Source organism: Lagopus muta, chromosome 2 (genome assembly GCF_023343835.1).
Source record: "Lagopus muta isolate bLagMut1 chromosome 2, bLagMut1 primary, whole genome shotgun sequence".
NCBI lineage: Eukaryota > Metazoa > Chordata > Aves > Galliformes > Phasianidae > Lagopus > Lagopus muta.
In genome coordinates, this window is record NC_064434.1 from 55,473,805 (window position 1) to 55,498,566 (window position 24,762).

Sequence of the window (24,762 nt, forward strand, 5' to 3'; positions counted from 1 at the left end):
TGCACCAGCCCAGATCCAAGGACACCAAAAACAGCTCTCAAGCAGAACTAGGAACAGAAAAGCTATAGCTGCTGCAGGAAGTGAGCATGCCAACTTCAAGTAGCACCCTGCATGCATCCAGGCACACCGCACACACCCTGCCCACAAACTGCTGAGCCCACGGACAACACCGTGCTGTAATGTGAACACATGCCTCGCAATAACAGGGGGCTGGCACCAGATATTCCCCGGCAAATCACAGGGTTGGCTCTGTTAAAGAAAGGGCTATACTTCCCTTCTCTTTTTACACAATAAGTTTAGGTCTGAAGCATCACTCAGGCCCTGTAGCCCAGTGACAGGCCTGGCAGCACGCACCCCACACAGGGCATTCGCTCTGCCTCCTGTGCTGGGCTTCACCAGCCTTGATCACAACAGACCAGTAGGAAATCTGTTCTCATTCCCTTAAAATTCCTTTGTTTTGGAATACATTAAGAAGGAAGTGGGAAATAGTATATCAAGGAAGCAGGAAAAAAACAAAAAGAGTGTGAAATAATAAAATAATAAATATGCAGAGCCCATTGATTCTTGGTCTTACATCACTGCAAAGCTATAATAAAATGCTAACATTAAACACGTGCGTGTGATGTTCAGCAAGGTCACAGGAAACAAATGCTTGAGGAACTGTTTGTAGCTATCAAAATAGGACAAAGTGTTGGCCCTCCTTGCTAAACTACAACCCTTTACTGGGCTCTCATATAATACAGACTATTTTGGACTGAAATTATGCTGCCTGCAAAGAATATAAAGTGTTCTGGCCACCCTGGCTCTCTAGCAGACTGGTTTTTTTTAAATTATTTATCAAGAGAAACACAATCCTTTGGCAACTCCTGAACATTCTGACGGCTTTAAACTGTCAGACCTTCAAGGACAGAGATCTTTGCTTGGCACTTCCACAGTGCCTTGAACAATGGCACCTGATTTCAGATCATAGGGCTGCATCAGTGCCCATGTGCAGTCACAGAGATGGGGCTTAGCTACCCCTTTATTTTTAGAAATTCCTACAGGGACTAAGAAAAAAAATCTCAAGCCTACGCCCCTTCAAACTACAAGTAATTAATTGTAATTAATGTCACAGTGAACTGATACTCATACCTGTATAATTAGCAGTAGATAGTCCTAGCTGTCATCTCCTCCTAACCATCTGTAAACCAGGAGCAGTCTAAGTTTAGCTGTAACAGCGCAGCCTCCTACTACCACATCAAGAGAAGAAAGTAACTAATAAATAAGTAATATTCATTAATTTGAGTTTGTAGAGGAAAAACAGACAAGTCTGCATCCTATACAAAAGCTCTGTGTGTGTTTGATTTTATTTTGATGAAACTAAACCTCAAAGCAGTGAGATTTGATCCTGAGTTGGGAAATAATTTTCAGACTTTTCCTGAGTATAAGTCTCCCACATTATTTTCAATAGATAATGTTCCCAGAAATTAACAAAGAGATTTTAATTTTGGTAGAATTACAGCTTGATTTGTGCAATTTCTTTCATTTACAGGATATGTATAATTTCATTTTTCTCCACCCTTATATTAGAATAAAGTCACATATTAGGCAAAATAGTATCATACCACCTTGAAAGTATTAAAGTTCTAATGAACATGACAAATGGCTTGTCGGACCCATGACTAGAAGTAATTCAGCTAGTAATGCTGAAGTAGACATGCAAAAAATTGTATTTGTATGAGAAGATAACTTTGGTAATACAGTAAACATTCAAAACATTCTAGCAGTTACATGATGTTCCCCTTGAAAGAATTATCATTATATCTGAAGAATGTTAGTTTTTCTGACACTCTCAGCAAATCAGTGGTGGAACAATAATCCTCCATGGATGTTCCAAGAAAATCTTTTAAAGATATTATTATTTGGTCAAGAGCTAATAAACACAATGACTGGCTTTGGAAACTGTTCATCTTCCTCAACATCTAATCTGTGATTAGATATTGCAATGAGTAAGGGAACGTAAGAAACCTAAGAGAAGGGCACTGTACTGCAAATAGTCCATTCATCACAGTGTTATAGCAAGTTGGGCTATAAGATGCATTCAATAAAAAGTTAAATAACTTATCTATTTTCATATATTCAATAAGTTCTCTTAATAGCAGCAGCAGTCAAATCTCCTACCCAGCAAGCAGCCCCTCCAACACATACACTTAAATCCGTGTCCCTACCTGAAGCCAGGAGATCATTATGCATGGCTCAAAGAACTATCTACCAGACCTGGAGCTGAACTGCACAGGGAGTCTGTAACTGCTACAGAACAAACTCTTACCTTACACTAGACCAGTGAAACAAGGAAGTGAAGTCACAAGGGCAGACAGACAGGTAAGACTATAGCCTCCTCTGGGCTCATTAGCCACAAACCAGAACAAACTACAGCAGTTAAATATAAACAAATTGCCTATTGAATTTGAGTAGCATCATCCAGTAAGTCTTGAATATATGACAAACATTCAAGGTCAAGTTAGGCACAGTCACCATTTTTCCCAGAAAAAGCACATTATATAAAAGCTTATATAAGTCTTATGAGAGTTCAGTTGTCTAAACACATGAAGCACAAGCCAAATAATTAACTACAGTATAACATATTCCTTTTTCACATTTATTTGTAAACTACTTTCAAAAGTATCTGTATTTCAAAGTATCTGTATTTTTTTTTACTTTGCACTGTTGGTGAGCTCACTGCATTCCACTGATTACGAGCTACAAGTGGTTGCTATCATAAAACATTCTGGATACAATAAGAAGGATCTAAGATGGTCTACCCCTACCTACAGATGCCCGTAATCCAACCACAAAGACATGACAGCCCCTTTCCCAGCAAAGGCTAAGGCTAGCAAGCAGCCAACAAGCCAGCTGCATTTCTGCACTGCCACCAACATTGAACAGCCCACCAAAACTTACTGCAACACAGCAGACATCCCAGGCTATTGTGCTCCATCCTACCCTTTTGAGCAGATGGTTGAAAATATTTGCATTTATGCTTCTCTCCCCACTTCTGTGTGAACCATGCAAGTGACCTGAAGTAATAAGTGTGGGCTGACTAAACACTGTGTGTGTTCTCTTCTGCAGAGCAAAAAGGTCAGCTGGGGTAAAAGCAAGGGGTGACAAGAAGCACAATACTGAAACACTCTTGATTTTAGGCAGCCACCTTGTTCAATGAACCACACACAAGCCAAGGTCTTTCAATACGTGCACTCAAGCTTAAATGGACTGGTTGAGAAACAGTTGCTGAACAGAACTGACTGAAAAGATGGAGAAAGCCTTATGAGGGCCTCCCCTCCCCAAGGCTAAGTGCTTAACAGTGTATTAAAAATGTAGACATCTTAGTGCAGATTTCTAAGGATTTCTCTGCTTTTACATAACATTTGGCAGCTCTCTCATCTGTGGCTGAGAGCCTGTTTGTTTTGGGTGATTTTTCTGGTCTTCATAAAACCATCTGCAACAGCAGACTGAGCCTTTAGCTCAGTTTGCAGAGAAAAGACACCAAATTCATCTTCCATTAATTTCCAAATGCTGGCACAGAGCAGGGGTTAAGGCCAGAGATGTAACAAACTGTAGCAACCACCTCATTGAAAAAATACAGACTTCTATGCTTTCTACAATATGATTTTGCTACAGGACAACTGAAGCTCTCATTATTGCTGAGGGCTTTCTTTTTTAGTACTGAAACATTGGCAAGAGTAGTACCAATAGTTTTAATGAGAGATTTGCAGGAAGTTCTTCACGTTCTGCCGTTGTCAACTAGCTGACATGTTCCCCATAGGAACAGAGTAAGGCAACAATGTGTTAAATAAAAAAGAATTAGTTTGCAACTAATGGACAAATATTTTGTTCTCCTATCTCCAAATGGTCCCCCTTGTTTCCAAATGGTAGAGAAAATTTATTGTGAGGAGATTTCAGCTTCAGCAGTCTCTAAAGACTCCCAAAAGCTAGAATCCATTCCTAGATTTGCCATCAGTAATATCCTGTTCTGTCTTTCCATAAAACTAGTTAGAGAGCGAGTAGGAGAGCTCTGAATCTAGCAACGCGGTTATACAAATGAGATTTTCCAAGGTGGATAATTATCAAATTCTTAAATCACTTATTTTAGAGACTGTAACAAGAGAAGGCATGCAGAGCTGTGCAGATTAAACAATGTAATTGATAATTAAGAGAGCTGGAGAAGGAAATCACATAGTCCCTCTTCATTAGCATGCGAATTTCAATCACAACGTAGTGAGGGAGAGCATTTCTATGTAAAAAGCAAGCTAAAGCAGAGCTCAGAAGGGGAAAAGTGAGGGTTAGATCTCCCATTGCTGTTTCCTTTCCTTACCTCTTCCACATTCCTCTACATGCCCTGGAGACAGGAACAACAAAAAAGAGGGCAGGAGTTGATGCTGAAATACCCTCTACACCACAGAGCCTCTCAAGGCTCAGCAAGCTGCAAGGTTGGAGCAGTGAGGAAATATCATGATAAACATAACCACCTCTTCTCTGCCTTGTGTTATTTTGCAGATTCTTCCATTACTGCAAATGCATGTATATCATGGCTTGACAAAATACATGACATGTTTATTTTCAGGACAGATGAACAGCTTCACAAGTCATAGGCACACCACCCACTCCTGGCTGACAAACTGAACAAGGTCATATTCGTGTGTGCAAGTTCACAAGCCCCGGGGTCCCCGAGGCACACCTTCATTAAGCAAAGGGCTCAATGACTCTGGCTGCAAAGCTCCATGGGACAAGGTCTCTCTTGGCAACTGCATGAAAGCTGCAGAAGGTGATGACCTGGAGCATCACACTTGTTTACAGATCATGTTCAGGTATATCATTTTGAAGCCTGCTGCAGTATTATGCATACCATTCTTCACGGATGCACTCAGACTATTGAGTCTGTAGGTTCAACAGCTGTATTTGTATTTGATGTGGCTGAAGGAAAGATGTATGATTAATTAGATAAAGGTAATAATTGACTACTCCAAATCTGTCCTCTGAATGCACTCTGTGCTTGCTCTGCAGCCTGATGTATCTGCCAGCTGAAACTGCATTACAAAATGGAGAAAGGGGAAGGTCATCAAACTGCAGTGCTCTCTCTTGGTAAAATGAGCAAAGTGTGGAGTGAAAAACATTGTGTCACATCACCAGTTTTTTTTGAGATTAAATCTAGCATGTGCCAACGTGCCTCACAGCAACCTGTCACTGAAGTCCAGAGAGATTCAGCTTCCCAAATCAGTGCATCCTCAAGATCAGCTCACACCCCATATATGCCCTCACATGAATTGCCCAGAGTTACCCTAAGTTTTAACCAGAAAGCAGAAACATTCCCAGCATACCTAGACATACCATCACATAGGTCTCATCAAGACAACAAAGTTTACTGTGTCATCAACAAGCTAGTTACATATATGCTTGCTGTCTTTCCCAAGTGCTGTTTGCAGGTATTAGAACAATAAACTTAAGAAAACTAAAGCAGGCTTTGCTGTAAGAGCCTTAGATATTGGGAGCTATTAGTTTCTTCTGCTTTCCACAAAGAAACTGACATCTCTTGCAGAACTCCCATATTTCAGCATATGTTATGTCCTTCACTTGCTAGGGAGGATATTCACTGTGTGATGCTAACAAGGGAAGTATAAGAAAGTTTGGAATGCATGCACTGTGTTAAAATTTTATGTCGTCCCCCCCCCACCCCCCCCAAAAAAAAAAAGATTTACCATCCTGCATTTAGGTTCTTTCTTCACCTGCCACCAAATTACTTGAAATTTCTCTACCTGTCATCACCCATATAACTTGAAGCCCCTTGAGTGCTGCAGTTTGCATGAAAACAGGGCGAGAAGATAGGAGCAAGCAGTGAGCATCCCAGCGGGTGGCAGTGATCAGGAGGGTGTGGGAGCCAGTGAGGCTGCCTGGGCTGAGCCCTGCTGGGACTGCTGGACAGAACAGGTTCCTCTGAAATGTTTATATTTCATAAATAGATGGTAGAAGAGTCAGAACAGGTGGTTATATTTGTGAAATTCAAATGCATTGCATGTTAGGATGGGGAAAGGCAGCTATGTTTGCATTTAGAAGGGTCAGATTACTCTCTGGTTAACTGTCGGAATCCACCTGGGATAAATTTGAGCTACTGAACAACTGAACCATAAAGAGCAAAGTGTGTGTCAACACTTCAGTGTCCCATTCGTTTGCCTCCTTTCACCACTAAGGAAATGCAGGAAACAAGTGCACTGAACTACTATGCCTTTTCGTTATTAATCACCAACCATATTAAATTATTTCCAGTTATCTGGACAAGAACACCAACGCTTTGTCACCATCTCTAGAAACACTATGGTGGCCCTCTGGATAGCTGAAGGACAGCTGGACTTTTTGTCTTAAGCATGCTTTAGTTCTGTGTGAAACCACTGCCAACACCTCCCTCCTCATCTCAGCCCTGTCCCAGAAAAATCAGCCTGAGTTGTCCTTCCTTACACTTACTTAAACCAAAAACTTCAGGTCGAATCCTGCATTCACTTAGGCAGCTCAAGCGATTACAGGATTTGAAGTTAAAGAAAGACTTCCGCTTCTTGTTTTTTCTCCCTCGCATTATAGAAGTTTAGAGGCAGCTAGTTAACACTGATTTCCATATTCCAGTGTAGCCCAGATATTGATTGCACAAATTACGAGAAATAAAAATAACAGACTAAATCCAGAGGGACTCCACAGTTCCCACTGGTAAACACTGCAGGCTTTTTTTAAGCTCAGGAAAGCAAACTGTTGCACAAGCCACTGTGCTTTGTGCTTTTGCAACCTTTTTTTTTTAAGTATGAGTCTGAAACAGGTTTTCACCTCCAAAGTCAGTGATGCATCCCTGTGTCACGACACTGGTTTCAACATCAGGTAAAAGCCCAAATCCCAGCATGGGATTTTAACTCACTGTAGCCATCTGTTTCAAGAGGATTATATGGATTTTTTTAAAGTGCTAGACATGTCAAAAATAGCAGACAGTGGTTTTAAATGCTTTTCCAGCTACCTTGTGTTAAAAATACCACCTAAGCTTGCAAGTCAAAGCTACATGACCCTATAAATCTGCTGTTCCTATCAATGCCCTATGATATCTTAAAAACCTCAAAACATAATATTCTAAAACTAGATCATACATATAAGCAGCAGTCATTTATAAACAACTTCTTTGTTTTCCTTGACTAAAGCAAGCATATATAGTCAATAATTAAGTCTCAGCTATCCTCAGGCTTTCCTTTAAGAATATGATTGTAATTTCCAAAATAGTACAATCTAAAAGACTGGAGTTCCATTACTGGTTTACCCACAACTCCCTCGGGAAACTTAATGTTGACGTTTTCTGGAGAACATTTGTTACCAAATCTAGAAATCTCTTTTTGCTGCATGCAGTTGCTGCACACTTCCAAAGAACAAGCCACGTAATCATTCACCTGAATGAGATGAGCATCTTTTTCCTAAGATGCTCTGCTGCTGGGCAACATGAGTATCTCTAATCTTCTGTTGTTTAGTGAAGAAAAAGAAACCAAGAAACTACAACACCAACAAAATGACACACAGAAGGACTAATTTTGGTTCCTTTTCTACAAGTATTGAAACATCTGCTTTTTCTGTATACACTGGAACTTGCTCTGCATACTTGAGAAAAAAGATTCTTCTATCTCTATAGACAGAAAAAACGACAGTTCTGTAACTACTTGATCTACAGGCTTTTACTTTATTTAATTTACTTTGCTTTTTGGCCAAGAAATCTGTACACCTTTTTGTAGGAAAGACAGACAGAAGCAGCTTTATTGTTCACATTTGATCCAGTAACTTCTTCTGCTGTTTGGGATGCAGGATGGGCCTCTTATCATAACAATTCACACTGCCCTAACCTCACCCAAGAATGGTACAGATAAAGCTATCTTTCACTACAAAGTTCCTCATTTTGGAAAGGAGTAATAAAGAGCCAAACCTACTATTTAATGAGCAGCACCTTCAGCTGCCCCTCTTTATACAGATGTGTTTTGCAACTTTGCAAGGGGATGAAAGGAGGGAAGGAGGAGAAACTCACAGAAATGTGCCCATGACTGTATCTCCTATGCAAAAGCTACTCCATGGTTTTGTGTCTTTTTTTTTCTCCCCACCTTCTTGCACCATTTTGCACAACCTTGTCCTCTGTCTTTATTTCCTTCTAACAAATTTTTGTCACTGTATATGCATTTTGAAAACTGTAGCAGTTCTGTTTTTATAGCATGGCTTACAAGTAGTCCCTACCTCCCCAGAATTTCCTGTTTAATTTGGTAATTTGATGATTATGTTCCAGTTTATTTTGAAAAATAACCAACTAATGGAATTATATCTACGTGAGTTCTAGCAGCCTAGAGGCTTGCCTTATTTTTTATCAATTCTTTCATCAAAGCCTTATAACAAAATGCTATCTCTGCATTCTTTAACAATTCTTTTTTATAACTTCAGACTTACATTTTGTACTTTGCACCATTATCTTGTTGCTGCAGAATTCCACTGCTTTTCCAGCAGTATTAGTAGCTCAGACGACTCATTTTCCAAAGATATCAGTGATACAACATATTAAACACCAGCTTTTCACATCTGAACATCCCACTTTTGTCAGGAATTGAGGTACAATGGATGGTCTCAGCTTATTTCCACAGTTCATTCACCTCCCAGCTCTTCCACAGCCCAGCATTCCTCTGTATTTCTGCCTAAATCCACAACTCCCATGAGGAAAAGTCTGCAAATTACGCTCAGGAATAAAAAGAGGAGAGATTCTTGCAATCACTGGAGCCAAGTGTGTATGTACAATAATGAGTTATCAATGCCAGCACTTCTTTATTTCCAGGAATGCTAAGTTTCACTTAATCAAATGCATCAATAATAAATATATATATAAAAGACATAATTCAATATCATAACTTGATTTGAAGATTATTAAAGAGCTTTCCACTCAGTCCACTTTCCAGATAAGCCTGATATGAAGCCACAATTTAAACTAAAGACAGTGGCAGACATCAGGTCGAATGACAATATTATCACTATTCATGCAACATGTGCTGGGGCTGCACTATCTGGAACTGGACCGTCTAATGTGCAAGCATCCAGCAATCTGACCCCTCCATTTCCAGGATATAGGCTGGCTTCCACCCCTGCACATAACTTCCAGAGCCCTATGTGCCAGACACCAAGGACCAAAAGAAAAAACCAACAAAAAAACAACCACAAAAACCAAACCATCAACCCAACCCATAAAAACAAACCAAACACACATACACAAAAAAATCACTGCTGCTGCTGTCACCTGGGATACAGAAAGAAGGGAAAAGCTACATCTCTGTGCAAGGACTGCGAGCTGTCAACTCCACAAAGGGAAATATGGATTAGGATCAGGCATTGCACAGAGAACACATGACAGCGCCAAGCCAGCATTAAACGTCAGGCTACTTTTAGGTATGTTAAGTAGCATTTTCCATAGCAAAATAAAAAGGAAAAAAAAAAAAGGAATCAAATGCATTTTCTTTTATTACTTGTATGATTCAAAGGTAGCTGACAGGAAACAAAAGGGACAGCTAGATGGCGTAACCCACAGCCATAGCAGAACAGCTCTGCCTGTAAACTTACAGAGTAAATGCACCAGGCAACCACTGAAGAGAAAAACAGGAAAACCAAACAAGAAAGCAAAAAAGCATCCACATCCAAAACAGCAATTTTATTATTATTTATTTATTTTTTGTTGTTGTTTAGCTTAGTCACCAAAAAATAAACTAAGTAGAAATAATAGGAAAAACAAAACACAATACTCTTGCTTTCATGCTCCGCATGTACGAACTTGAATAACTAAAAAGATTAAGAGTTACAAAAACCTCTGCTAATTCCCCTTGGCGAATACATCCTCACACAGAGCTTTCTCACAGCAAAACATCCTTCTCCAGTTGTCTTGCCTAGGGCAGCAGAAGAAAAGGAAACATTCTCACACCGAAGTTGCTACAACACAACATCCCAAACCCAAAAGTAGCAGCTGTTTTCTCAACCAGTTCTTAGCTTATATAAAAGATTTCATTACAGATAGGCAGGTCCCTTCCTGTTCCGCATATTGCCATCCTCAGCATCTCATTTTAGCCTTGTAAATTCAAAGTTAAAATTAATTAAACTGACTGAATGATGTTGTTAGCAAGTATATAGCTACAATGCATACAAATAGTATGGCTACTTAGAGCGAAACAGTCAGTAAAGAATTATGCAGAAAATCGGAAGATGGTAACCCATTCAAATTTCTCGTGCTTTTGAAACAGAATAGTGACATATCAACAAAACAGAGTCCTTTTTGTGCGACAAAACATGCCAAAATAACTTGGCTGCTCAGTTATCAATAGCTGCATAAAGCCTTCCACTTGGAAACGCATCCTAGAAAATCAAAGTCAAAAGATCAGCGTACTCTGGTTACCCTTCCCCAAACCCTCACATCATGTTAAGCTCTTTGCAGTTAATCAGGAAACAAAAGCAAATGGGGAAAAAGACTACACACATCCCCTGGCTAGACGTAAAAATGCTTTCCAGTTTCTAGTCAGGAAGCCATTTAAAAAAAAATTATTTCTGGAAATACAAAGCGTGAGCCGCTTACCTATTTCATCCATCATATTCAGTATTGTACATTCATTTGCACTGCAGACATCTACTGCGAGTCCATAGCATGATCCATATCACCTCACAAGCACAACTTCACTCGGTCTCCCATCCTACATTAAAGAAATTCAGGCAATTTCTTCAAGAAAATTTTCTTCAGGAATTTATGCAAGACAGGAGGAAGAAGGAGGAGACAATGAAGAAAAGGTGCAGCTTCAGGAAGTGTAAAAACAGATACCATTAAAATAGACTTCAGAGGTCAAATCTGACCCACTCTCTCTGTTTCTGGCCCAACATCTAACCAAAATGGAGTTTGTCACATCCACAGCATCATGAGATTATATACAGGAGCAGGGAGGGGGAGAAGTCTGCCGAGCCCTTCCCTGCACTCTGCGTCAATAGATTTGGGCTTAGCCTATGCTAAGCTGCTCAAGGCACCGGTTATTGGTGCTGGCAGCTGTCTACCACACTGCCCCACTTCCTACTGCAAAGCACCCAGTTTGCAGGGAGGCCTTGGGCAGCCAGTTCCAGCCTGCCTCCAAGGGAAGTAGGGCAGCAGATCTTCCATGTTCGCCCTGCACGGTCCTTCAGTCATTTAAAATAGCCCTTGCAATTTTAGTCTTTGGAGCAAAGACTGTTTCACAGCAGCACTAAAAAATAAAAGATGTATTTCAAGATAGAGAAAATAGACAGAGATGGAGTCTTGTTTGAGTGAAGGATTTTTGCACACGTACATAAGATTTTAGTATTGCAACATTATGTAATTTAGTACTTTTGTAATTTAGTTAATTAATTTTTGACATGCTTCTACTGTCTTGATAACCAATGAGCCTTTTCAACAAGCACAGTTCCTTTGCTCAATATTATAACAAATCAGTTACTAGCAACTCGTAAATAATGGATATATTTCTTCATTCTAGGGGAAAAAAATATTTTAAAAGCTAACAGTTTTGAATATGACTTCAGCAAAACCCCAGAAGTTATGGCTCTGTCCTGCCACTTCAGCCAACCTTGAGGCTACAACTGGCAAATAAGCCTCGAGAACGGGGTTTTGTGCCTAGTCCTTGCCAGAGCATTCCAACCAACTGCAGCCAATGATGGCCCCTGGACCACAAACCCCACCTCATCTCTAACAGCTTGGATCCAGACCTTTACCTCAAAGTGTTTCTGTTCTTAGCTCTCTTTAGCATCTCATTTATTCACACTACTGCTGCTCTGATGCAAGCATTCTCCTTCTGCCCCTGCACAGCTGATACAACTGGGCCCAAGTTCTGGCTGGGGGACCCAGCTACTTCACGAAATAAATGAGAAATAAGGATGTACAGCCCTTCCTGTGAAATTCTGAGCCTGAAGCATCTTGGGTTTATGGAATATTAGAGAGGCAGACTGATAAACACTCTGCTTTGAGTTTGCAACTCAAATTACAGAGTGTAAACATCAATTATTTTTGATTATTAATGTGGAAGACTAATTGTAATTAATTCAAACAACCTGCCCCAATGATGAGCAGGTTAACTTGCTCTGCAAATAGTCCCCTTGAGGTACTGTATTAAAGGATGGAAAACATACAAAAATATTTAAAAGAAAATACCACAAGCTCATTTGGAACATGTCCAAATAAAAAGAAAGAATATATATATATCTATCTCGTTAGTGACTGTAAAACAGAATTAAAAGGAGAGAGCAGGTTAAACCAAGCTTTTGCTACAGTACTTCTAAAAATAAAAAGCTGTGTTTGTGTATTCTGATACATTCACATTGCAGTTAAGATCACAAGGCCTGAGGATGTAAAAGCTATTCTCTTACAGACACATAGGGTAAATTAACTTGCTAATTCACCCTCTAATGCACAGTCCACTGAGCACACAATTACATAAAAAAAGAAAACAAAATTTCATGCAGTCAGGCAGATTAATTTGTTCGTTTTGTAACAGAACAGAGTGCTTTTTTTTCTTTCTTTTTTTGTTGATACTGATATGTATTTATATATATTTTATTTAAACCATACCTCATCACTCATCCTTAAATCAGTCACATGCACAGCACGTATGTACTGAGCATATGCCATCCTTCCCTAGCACTGCCAGACAAAAGCTACACTGCCAAAAATAGCCACACAGTGTGCTAGAACTGCTGCAGACTGCCCTAGATACAACCAGGCCATGAAGATCGAGCAGCCCTGCTGCAAGGAAGGGTTAGGCACTAATCTTCATAATGGGCCAGGGCTGAAAAGAGGGAGCAAGATGAATTTTCATCTTTGAAGTTAATTTTTAATAAACATGACTTAGCTGAGGTTAAAAAGGTTAGTCATCTGAAAGCCATTTCCATGCAGAGCTGAAATGCATGGGTAATGCACAAAACATAACGGGAAAAAGGTTAGAACAGAGTTTCTGCAAAAAAGCCAGCTAAAGACAATGGTGGTTGTTTTTTTAAAATATTATACAGATTCAGCTTTACAAGAGTATGGTCCCAAGCTTTGATTGATGTTTTCCTCATTTAGTGTCTTAATTATTATTTTTAAATGTGCTTCCTTACTATTTTTCTCTTTCTGCAGATATGTGGAAAAGCTAACAGCTTTCGTTTTTTCTAAATCAGGTAAGAAGCTGGAAGAGCTAAACAAGTCATGGCTTGTGTAGGAAGTGTTCAGAGGGCTCACAATGCAAGACAGACCCCTCAGTCCCTTGTCAAACATCAGGCTGGTCCACAGTTTATGCTCACCACCATCCCAGGGCTCCACTGAGTATCAGAAGGCCTCAAGCCAAAAGGGATGGGTGCCACAGCTCTGTGACAGCATGAGCAGAGGATGGCGGCTGGCTGCCCTAATGCTACATCTGCATCACCTCCTAGAGGAAGGGAGCTTGGTCTGGGCAAAGAGATTGTTGCCTGTATCAACTGACTGAGACAAAATGGATTTCCTCAGATTAGCAGGGGATTGCCCTACAGGGACAGACAAGGCTTTACCTTCAGCCAGGTGAGTAGGAGAAAAGGAAAAGCAACCCCCAACTACAGCCCACACCCCTAACTGGCATGCCAGCAGGTAGGCCTTGCTACACATCTGCTGTCACTTAAAACACCCAACAGTCTTCGGCACCTACATGCTAAAGGTCAACCTTTAAAGTGTAAACATTAACTTACATTATCAGTTTTTATCTCACCCTTATGAAAGGCTCCATATGATGTTAGTACTGTATTTCTTTAGTGGGCAAGCTACCATTTTAATTCAATGCTGAACTTTCTAGGCTTACTTTTATGAAGAATTCAATGCTGAACTTTCTAGATTTACTTTTATGAAGGTTCAGCACATAAAAAACTATACAGACATGAAGAAAAGGAAAGGGAAATCATCCACGTGGCTGGCAGGAGCTGATGCGCCCGTTGGTCTGCATTTTTTACATGGCTGTCATGTGCCTAGGGGATAACACATGCAAAAGAAAGAAGCTGCTTCAGCAAGAACCCTTTTTCACACAGAGAGAGACAGCGGGCTGGAAGAAAGATGCAAATGTCTGAAAGCTTGAGAACTACTGAAAAATTCAAGCATACACTTTGTGGCCTATTGTAGGATGGATAGCTTAACCAGGTTGGCACTTAACAACATTAAAGCTGCCTGAGAGAAGAGTGTAACTCTCTCAGTTCTGTCGAACTGCAGAAGCAAAACTGGTTTTGCAGATTTCATCATCGTTTATATTCTCTGGACTACCTCACCCTCACTGGGGCTTTCATTACATGGAACATTGTCTAAGGAATATGGCCTTAAATTTAAATATTAAGAGAAAAATACACTATTACAGCAGTGTTTTTCAGGTCTTAATAAACTTCCACACCATCTCCTTTTAAAGCAGTACAAAACGTTCCAGCAATAATACAGTAAAAACATTGTAAATGTGGAAAATTATATCTGTCCGTGTTTTCTCTGCATTTCAGACTACTAATTAGAAGACACTGATATAGAATTATTTTGGCATAGTATTTAGGAGCTTGGTCCCCCATTCTTCAAGTCTGGATCACATATTTGTGGGCTACAGCATAATCATGTGAAACTAACTTTGAAAATAAAAGTATCACAATTTCCTTCGTGTCTTTAACGTCTCCAGAACAAGTTAGTCCATCAGTTACCTAGCATACATTTACTGGTTTATGTAGTATTATTTTTTTCCATTATTTACATGTCAAAACATGAATGGATACATATTTTTGATTTCTTTATTTCTAGTAACAAAGGGCAACCAAATATGCAGGATCTGAAACTCTACTGACCAGACATACGCTTCTACTGTAGATCCTCACAAAGTTCTTGAGTGTATCAGCAGAAAACAACTCCTGAGAATCTGAACAAGTCAGTCTCTTTTTTTCTCACCAGTGCCATCCTTATTACTAGTAAGAACATAAACTAATTTTTACTCTGCAGAAGTCAATATTCACTGTGGGATGAGAATAAATGAAAGTAAAGTCTTCTTGACTGTACTTTGGCTTCGACTGTTGGCTTTGATCTTGACTCACTGTGTGAATTCTGTCCTCCTTTTATCCTATTCCCTAGAATAAAAACAGTAGGGTTTTTGTTGATATTAATTTTAAAGGAGTCTTGGCATCTCTTCTCTCTATACGAATTTATTCTGGATAAATTTAAGGAAGTCTCACTTCCCTGCACCACACAGGTCCACAAACTGCACGCACAGGGTGATGTTCTGATATTCTACTAGTAGGAAGCTAGCATGTAAAACACCAGTGAGCTCAATTAAATCACAGCATCAGGACTCTTATATCGCTCCATAACCCCAAAGAGTATTTTCTGAAAAGAGCAAAGTGTGATGACACAAGAAGAAAAAGAACAATGCAAAGATCCCTTCTGCTTTTTCCAAACTTTAATCACTTTCCAAGCTGGAAAATTGTCGCAGAACAACCTGAGCAAGACAAACTATAGCTGAAGAGGACAACAGCAGAGTAATTGGCTGGCAACTGAAGGATAACAGAAGCACTCCACAGTTCCTATTCCAGGAAGATGAACAATATATCTCTCTTCTAGTTCTCATAAGTCATTACCCAAGAACAAGGCTTGCAAATGACACACACGGTTTGAGAAGATTCATCAGATGCTTGAGATGTTGCAGAGTCTCCCTCCCTGAAGATCTTCAAAAAAGTCCTACAATTGCAGGCTCCAGCAGCTAAAATTTTGTTTCACTGGTGTTATTACTAGAAAGACATAAGACCTTCATTTAACAGTTCAGGAGGTAGACTCTTTTCCTTAGGAAATATAAACCTTTCCCAAAATAAATTCTTGGTGTAGCGTCATAAAATGTTACATGTGTACTACACTGCAGTATCCACTATCACAGACCCTTTTGAAACACTACCAGCTCACATTATAAGCAGCTCCCTACCTACATGCAACCACACACCCAAAAAGTCTTCTGAGAGAAAGGTCAGGAACCACACCTTGTGTGCACATGCATCTTTCTCTAAGAAGTTCTCCTTCCTCCTTGGAGTCAAAATGCTGTAAAAGGAACAATCTCTTCATTTAGCAAAGTTGTATGTTTGGCAGCTCTGAATTAAAAAAAAAAAAAAAAAAAAAAAATCAGTGAATGTAGAGCCATGCTATCAAACACAACAATTACTAGCATCTTGAAAAGAGCCTGAATAGCTACGTGACAGTTAATTATTCTTCAATTCAGCAGCAGGAGAGGCACCTCTTTTCTCTCCAAGACATCATTTCAGGCAGTTAGTAGACTGCAGTTAAAGCCTGGCCTTAAACAGCAGCCTCATTAGCACAAGTTAAAAGGACTTCACACACACACACACACACAGACCCAAAGCACCACTATAAGAACGAAAGCAACATCTCAAAGCCTCCTAAGCAAGCCAGTAACTTTGGAGGCTAAATCATTATTAATAATTAAAACTTTAGAAGCCACACACTAAAGAACTGAGTGTATTATGGTTTTTGTGATACCAATAGGGCATGGGCCAAATGCACCAGTATAGCTGCGTTCAGCATTCTTTCAGTGTTTGAAAGTGCTAGCTTTATATATACTGGATGAAATTTACAATCCATTTTTAACACTTCCCTCTCTGACTTGTGATCCATTGTTGGCAACAAAATTAATGCAGCAGAGTTGAATCCAGTGCCAGGCCACCACAGCTTCAGCAGTGCAATAACTTGACAGTAGTGCTGCCCAACAACCTAGACATTTACTGCCAATAGCATAAGAACTGGCCTCAGGAACATGGACCTTGTCCAGTACGGTGCCTCTCCATTTTTTGTAAACGCAGCTTTGATCTTTGGGAATTCAAGCACAAGAAACTCTGGCGAGCTACATGGCAAGAAAATAGACGCTACTTCAAGACTGCAGATGCAATCTTCTAGTAAGCCTAGGTAAATGACCATTTCGAGAAAGAAGCACAAAACCCTGCAGAAGCACAAACAAACAATTCAAGTAGACATTTTTGCTTTTGCAGTAACATATTTGCTTTGCAGTGCCTTTCTTCCCTGTGCCAGACGCACGTCACTCACCCTGCAGAGCCCTGCCCTCTGCTGAGTGGCAGGCTGGGTACTTCAGGCCTAAAGCCCTTGTTTGTCTGCAGTATTGTCTGCGGTCTGGCCAACACACCTCAACCCCAGCTAGGGGGAGGGAGAATTCAAACTATTTTGTAAGTGCCCTGCTTCAGATCCCCTTTCTGCAGTTTGCATACTAAGATAACAGTAAGTCCTCACACTCTGCAAGAAAAGAGTTTTTAAAAAATGGAATCACTGCTTCCCATGCAAAATTGTAACATTTTTGAAGTTTTACCAGGTTGAGAAATGACTGAATGTGACAGCAGGACATACAGACCTATTCATTAATTCAGAAGATAATCTGAGAATCTGATTCTGACGAGAACTTTCCACCAATTTCTTCAAGGTAGATTCAGGTACTACAGATACACCTGTTCTTGGAAGTTTTCTCATTCTTTGAAATGGATACTGTATGGTCACTTCTTTTCAAGCAAGAATTAGACCACTAATTATCTACATGAAAATGAAGTTCAGTAAACAAAGCCAGAGAGCAATAACTGGCGATAAGTAATTGCAGTGCATTACCAAGAGAAAAAAACATAAGTGCTGTAAGCCTGAGAACAGGAGATTAATTTGTTACTTCAAAGAATTACCACAGGGAGAAAGTTGGCTGAGCCTTTTTAGTGGCTTTGCACAAACCTAACCCTACATCTTCTTGCCAAAAAGGATTTTAAAATTAAAATTCTTCACATCTAGCATCCCTTATGACAACTCTGCACTACCCATAAGTCACACCCAGAAAGGATGGGATTACAGCAAATCATTTGCAGCTCACGGAAGATCAGGCTATTCAGTTACAATTATTCCAAGCAATACTATAAAGTCTTCAAGGTGACTAAGTCTCATTTTTGCTCACAATTTTTTAATACTCATTTTCAACTCCCATTCCAATAAGGCCTTTAGAAATGTCTTTAAGGACTAGAGGAAAGGAGCCTAGATTTTAAGTGCTCATAAACTGAACTGTCCAAGTCCTTTAATAAGTGGGCTTCAGCAGATACCACAAGATGTCTTACCCACTGTGATATTAACTCTACAAAATCCAGTGCTCACCTAGATGTGGAGTTAACTACTGCAGGCAGTAAAGGGTTTTGGTTTTTTTTCCGACTCTTAGAAAGAAAGTACTTGACTTTTAACAGAGCAAGAACTGAATCCACAATCATGGTATGCGCACTTTATATTTTGTTATGCTACATTTGTGATCAAATCTACCAATTGTAACCTCCTCCAACACTCTACTTGGCATTAATAATCTCTCTACATATCTATTTGTTAGGGACAGTAGAGCTTTATAAGAAAAAAAAATAAGAGACATTCCCACATTTCCCCAATATCTAAATTTTGTTTATCTAGAGAGGCAAAAAAAAAATAAGAAAGGAAGAAAAGCTTATCTATTTTCTTCCTCTAATAATCAGATTTCAAGTACTTAAATGTTTGTCAGTGACAGCTTGCAATGTACGCAGGTAAAGGGGTAGTGCCCCAGCTGCACAAAGGCAGATCCAAGGAGAAAGGCTTTCCAAGGAAAGAAGAGGAGAGAGAAGACAGCTTTTACCCTAAGCACCACCCCACAGTCCTGTGTTCTACTTTACCACAGAAGCCAGGACTAGAAACATTGGCTTAGAAACATTGGCTCAGGAGCAATCGTTGCTTTTGGGAAGTGTATTTCTTTCAGATGACATTAAAGACGTCACACCGGAAGATACCAGGGCGTATCATGTCCAAGTGCCCTTTAAAACAGAGCTACTCTGCAGCACCAGTGCCTGAGCAGCTTGAGCCTGCTCCAGCCCATGGTAGCTCTCACCCAAGCAGGTCACAGAGAGCACAGCATGAGGTAAATAGCAGAAAGGGCCCCACTGCTGACTGACATCAGCCTCAACACTTCATTTACTCAGCAGTGAGTTGTTTCCAACACAAATTAACAGCTCTTTCTGCAGAAAGCCCCAATTAATCTTGGAGGCATGTAGGACACCACGATAGTCATTTCCCCCATTTTATTCCCTCTCCTCTTAAAAAGCAAAGTATAAAACATTATCCAGCCCTGCACTAATTTACAACAGCTGAAAACAAACGTATTTGAAAAACAGCTTTAGTACATACAATTTGGGAGGAGTATCTGTTATAAAATTGAAAAGCAAGATCCCATTGCATTTTTGCATGTAATGACCCAAGAGTGCCTAGCAGAGTGGAAGTCTATGCCTTGCCTATGGTGATTTCACTACGTCTTTTAATACCTGCAAGTAGAAAAGTCTTCCCAAAAGGTTTGTAGGCAAAACATTTTGTTTTCATCTTGTAAAAGAATATTTTGTGTTACATTTGTGTTATGCTACATACGAAGCACTTTCAGAGCATGCTCTGTAAATTAAATAACATTAGAGCAAAAGGACAACCAAATAAGTGGAGTCAAAAGAAAGGGAGAATTTCGAGTACAGTAAGTGCACTGTCACTCAATCAAAAGAAATTAAACCTTCCTTGACTGGCTGTTTTTCACAGAGTAATATTCAATAATCCTTACTCAGCCTGAAATATTCAAGTCAGATGGGAAAGCTCTCATTGTAATCACTGTTGTCAGGGTGTTCTGTAGAAATGCATTTCCCCTCCCCAGGGAGGGAACTAGTGATTGTTTCTGTAAAATCTTACTAGATGCGATATTTGTCACAAGAATTTTTAAGTATAAAAGCACAAAAGGCAGTTATTGCAACACAGGTCTCAGGACTGTTAACCAGCGCCTGGATTTCCAATAACCAGCCTCAGAAGACAGTTGTCTTAAAACTAAAAACATGCCTTCCTCAAGTGAAGAATGTGGATCTGTATGATGCACTGCAACTATATCATAATTACAGCAGCCTCCTTCCTCAGTGTACTTTCACACTACTTCAGTACCCAAGTGAGCAGGTCAGGTTGGATGCTCTGCAGTGGAGAATGGTAGAGAACAGTGAAGAACAAAAGTTTCAGAATAGGTGAAGAGGCCTCCACATGGATACATGCTACAGAAGGTTTTGCATACAGGGGAAAAGAAAGAAAATCAAAAGTTTTACTTTGAACGACAGCTGCTGGATCCTGCTGACTCTGTACAGCATCCCGTTTATTAGTATGCAGTCACTCTACCAACTAACTTCAGCTATTCTACTGCATCATTTCTGTTAAACAAACCGCAGTGGAAAGCCTAGCTACTCTGTAGCTAATCTTGAGTGACAGCCAGCACCTGACATGTGGATTAGAGCAGCAATCCAGGTAACTCTTGGCGACACTGGCAGACATTTTGTTAATTAAACACAAGAATAACTTGGCAAATAAGAAGCCTAGCAAAAAAGTAAATAAATACTTCATGCAATATTTCAGAAGAGGCAGTGTAAGAACATACTGAAACGCTGATAACCCAGGCATAACATCAGGCACGTACTGCTTGGTCTGCAGCCTGATTCTACTGCCAATACCTCACTCAGCAGCTGGTTGTTGCTGTCCTTCTCTGGTTTACAGATGGCAGCTGCCATCTGCTTTTTCTTCACCCACTCCTCTCTTACTTTGCAGTTTAGACTGCAACTAAACACAGTAGGAAAAAGTACAAGGGCTGCTCTGAAAGCAGTGCCTCGTATTTTATTTTGTTGGCTCATGATGTCAGAGGCAGATGTTGGTGATACGGCAGTAGAGTTTGAGCCTTCCTATCAATATTCCATGACATGTCGTTGCTGTGCAACAGATGGCAGCAGAGGAGCAATCTGACAGAATGGCGTCTGACATGGAAAGGTGTATGAGCCAAAGCTGTGTCACTGAATTCCTCAATGTGGAAACAGTGGCACCCACTGACATTCATTGATGCTTGCTGAAAGTTTACGGAGACCAAACAGTGGATGTGAGTACAGCGAGGCTATGGGCAGTGTGTTCTTTGGTGGGAGAACACCAGAGTGCAGCGGTGATCTCAGGTGCAGATTTTTACAAGTGTGGCATGCAAGCTCTTGTTCATCGCTGGTGAAAATGCATAGCCAGTGGTGATGACTGCTGGAAAAAAAGTGTTTTGTAGCTGAGAATTTGCTTTATCAAATAGCGTTATTATAGTCTTTGTATCTGCAGTAGTTTCCATGGAAATAAACTCACAAACAGGACTGGTGAGAGATATGGAGGTTGGGAGCTGCCTTGAGCAGAGTCACCACAAAATGGTAGAGTTCTCAATTTTTAAGTCAGGAGGGGGGGGGGCAACAAAACTGCTACCTTGAACTTCCAGAGGGCAGGCTTCAAACTACTCAGGACACTCATAGGGAGGGTCCCACGGGATTCAGTCCTGAAGGGTAAAGGGGTCCAGGAAGGCTCCTCAAGAAGGAAGTCTTAGAGGCACTGGAGCAGGCAGTCCCCCTGTACCCTAAAATAAGCTGGGGAGAAGACAACCAGTGTGGATGAACAGAGAACTTTTCCTGAGACTTCAGGAGAAAAAGAGAATCTAGCTCATGTGGAAGAAGAGATAGGCAACTCGAGGAGAGTACAAAGAAGTTGTTTGGATATGCAAGGAGAAAATAAGAAAGGTAAAAGCCCAGCTTGAACTCAACTCGGCCTTTGAGTAAAGGAAAATAAAAAAAAAAAAAAACCTTTTTCTAAACATATTAACAGAAAAAGGAGGGCTTAAAGAGAATCTCTATTCTTCACTGGATGCAGTGGGAAAGGAACATGACCACTGATGATAAGGAAAAGGCTGAGGTTCTCAATGCTATCTTTACATCTGCCTTTAAAAGTCAGATCAGTTATCCTCAGGTACTGTACTGTTTGACCTGGAAGTCTGGGATGGGGAACAGAATAAACCCCTCACAGTTCAAGTGGAGATGGATAGAGACCTACTACTCCACCTGGACTGTCACAAGTCCAGGGGGCCAGATAGGATCCAACTGAGGGTGCTGATTGCCAAGCTGCATTCCACCATTCATACAGCCCCAGAGGACTGGAGGCTTGCCAAGGTGACTCCCATCTACAAGAAGGGTCATAAGGAGGACCTGGGGAACTACAGAGTCATCAGCCTGACCTCAGTGCCAAAAAAGGTTATGGAGCAGATCATCTTAAGTGATACCACATAGCACATGTAGGAAAACCAGGGGATAAGGCCCAGCCAGCACAAGTTCATGAAGGGCAGATCCTGCTTGACTAACCTGATCTCCTTCTACAATCAAGTGACCTGCCTGCTGGATGAGGGAAGGGCTGTTGACATAGTCAACCTAGATGTGAGCAAAACCTTTGACACCATCTCCCAAAGTACTCACCCAGAGAAGCTGGAAGCATGTGGCTTGGGCAGGTAGGCTCTCTGCTGGGTAAAGCACTGGCTGGAAGGCCCAGAGAACAGTAGTGAATGGAGTAAAAACCAGCTGGTGACCAGTCACAAGTGGTGTTTTCCAGGGGTCTGGACCTGCCCTGTTTAGTATCTGGCCTGGATGAGGGCACTGAGTGCACTCTAGGTAAGTTTGCAGATAACACCAAGTTAGGAGGAAATGTTGATCTGCATGGAGGTAAGGAAGGCCCGACAGAGGGATCAGGATAGGCTGGATAGCTGTGCTGAAGCCAACAGGATGAACTTCAACAGAACTAAGTGTTGGGTCCTGCACTTTGGCCACAACTACTCCTGGCAACACTACAGACTTGGGGCAGAGTGGCTGGAAGACTGTAGAAGAAATAGACCTGGGTGTATTGGTCAATGTTTGGATGAACATAAGCCAGCAATATGCCCAGGTGGTCAAAAACGTCAATGGCATCCTGGCTTGTACCAGAAATAGTGCTGCCAGCAGGAAGCGGTCATCCCTCTGCACTCAGCACTGGTAAGGCTGCACCTCAAGCACTGCGTTCAGATTTGGGCCTCACAATACAAGAACGACATTGAGGCCCTGGAGCATGTTCAGAGAAGGGCAACAAAGCAGGTGAAAGGTCTGGAGCACAATGAGGGAGCAGCTTGAGGAAAGTGTGATTATTTAGTCTGGAGAAGAGAAAATTCAGGAGAGACCTTATTAATCCCTGCAGCTACCTGAAGGGAGGGTGTGGTGATGTGGGGGTTGGCCTCTTTTCCCATGTAGCTAGCAATGGGACTAGAGGGAATGGCCTCAAGCTTTGCCAGGGAGATTCAGGTTTGATGTTCAGAAAAATTTCTCCCAAAGACTGCTCAGGTGCTGGAATGGGCTGCCCAGGGAGATGGTGGAGTCACCATCTGTGGAGGTGTTCAAGAAACTACAAGATGTTATACTGAGGGACATGATTTAGTGGGAAATATCAGTAGTAGGTAGACAGTTGGACTGGATGATCTTGGAGGTCTTTTCCAATCTTGGTGATTCTATGATTCTATGAAATAGGAGCTTTAATTTCACATTAACAAACATAGACAGCTGCAGAAGCACTTTTTACAAACTACTCTTTCTTATTCCTCTGCCGCAGGGAATGATGAGATCAACTGGCATTGTTTGTTTTTTGTTGTTGATTCTTTTTTTTTTTTTTTTCCTAGCAAAAAGGAAAGCACGTTAAACATTAAAGTATTGTCATCTACAGTTTGTGTGGACTGCCAGTTTAGGATACAGTGTGCATTCTCACTCAACAGTTCCCAATGAAACAGCAGTTACAGCACAGGAGCAATAGCAGGCAAGAAGGTTAAGCAGTTTGTTTCCCATCATGCTGTCACTGCTGCACTCAGAAGTTAAACAAGTGCTAATTCCACTGACATCATACCTGTGCGCCCTCAAAAACAGCTCAGACATGTTTGAACTCATTCACAGTGAATTCTCAGTTTGGCATATGATCCAAAGTTTAGAATTGTAATATTCATTAGTGCATTAGTCAGCATGCAGGCAATGAGGAAATTGACTTTGAAAAAGGGAAAGAAAAAAAACCAAACCACTAAAATTGGCTGCATAAAAGAATGATTTCTCATGTCAAGGGTGGGTAACTGGATAAACCTGCATTTCCAAAACAGCTTTCTGAAAAGCTTTCTGAAGCAGAACTGAGAAACAGGATAGCTTTGTACACTGAGACAGAACAGCGTGAAACAAGTTTAGTCAGTCATTACTTAATACAACTTGCTTGTGCAGGAGTTTAAAGCAAAGCTAAAAATTATTTGGAACTCAAAGAAAAACTTGGCATTCCAGCAAACTTAACAGTACATTTTAGGATGTTACGAGATTTTTAATTGGTTGAAAACAGGACTCTTCACTGGACTTCTTACAAATCAGATGGTCTCAGCTCTAGACATCAGCACACAATCATACTCCCCTTAATTAAATCATACTTCCAAAAATAACATTTCTGAATTGTGTTACTCTGCTTCCTCATTCCTTTTCCTCATCTTCTATCAGCACAAAGGCAATACAAATTATCCATTACACATTCTGTATCATCTGCTATCCTCAGATACTTCAGAAAAATCCTTGTTCCTGACAAGCAGAGAAAGAGCACATCTCTAGTGCCACAAAAGATGCAATAGGAGGTGGCTGTGACACAGGGCTGCAGAAAGGCTCTCACAGAGACAAAATGTCACTAGCTGGAGTATTTTTCCCAGCTGCAATGGGAAATGCAGGGGCCTCAGTCTTGCTGTACAGCTTTCCAATGCTAAACAGAAGTCAGCAGCC

General features: G+C 40.7%; 2 protein-coding genes across 8 annotated transcripts in view; both read right to left on the bottom strand.

The window, feature by feature from the left end:
- The window catches only part of MAP7 (microtubule associated protein 7), a 94,371-nt gene that overhangs the window by 60,063 nt on the left and 9,546 nt on the right, over positions 1 to 24,762 (bottom strand). The window lies entirely within an intron of this gene.
- The window catches only part of MAP3K5 (mitogen-activated protein kinase kinase kinase 5), a 126,279-nt gene continuing 112,158 nt past the window's right edge, over positions 10,642 to 24,762 (bottom strand). For both annotated transcript variants that reach the window (XM_048938329.1, XM_048938330.1), the window contains exon 31: positions 10,642 to 10,751. The gene's annotated coding sequence lies outside the window, so the exon portion shown is untranslated. The remainder of the gene's footprint in view (positions 10,752 to 24,762) is intronic.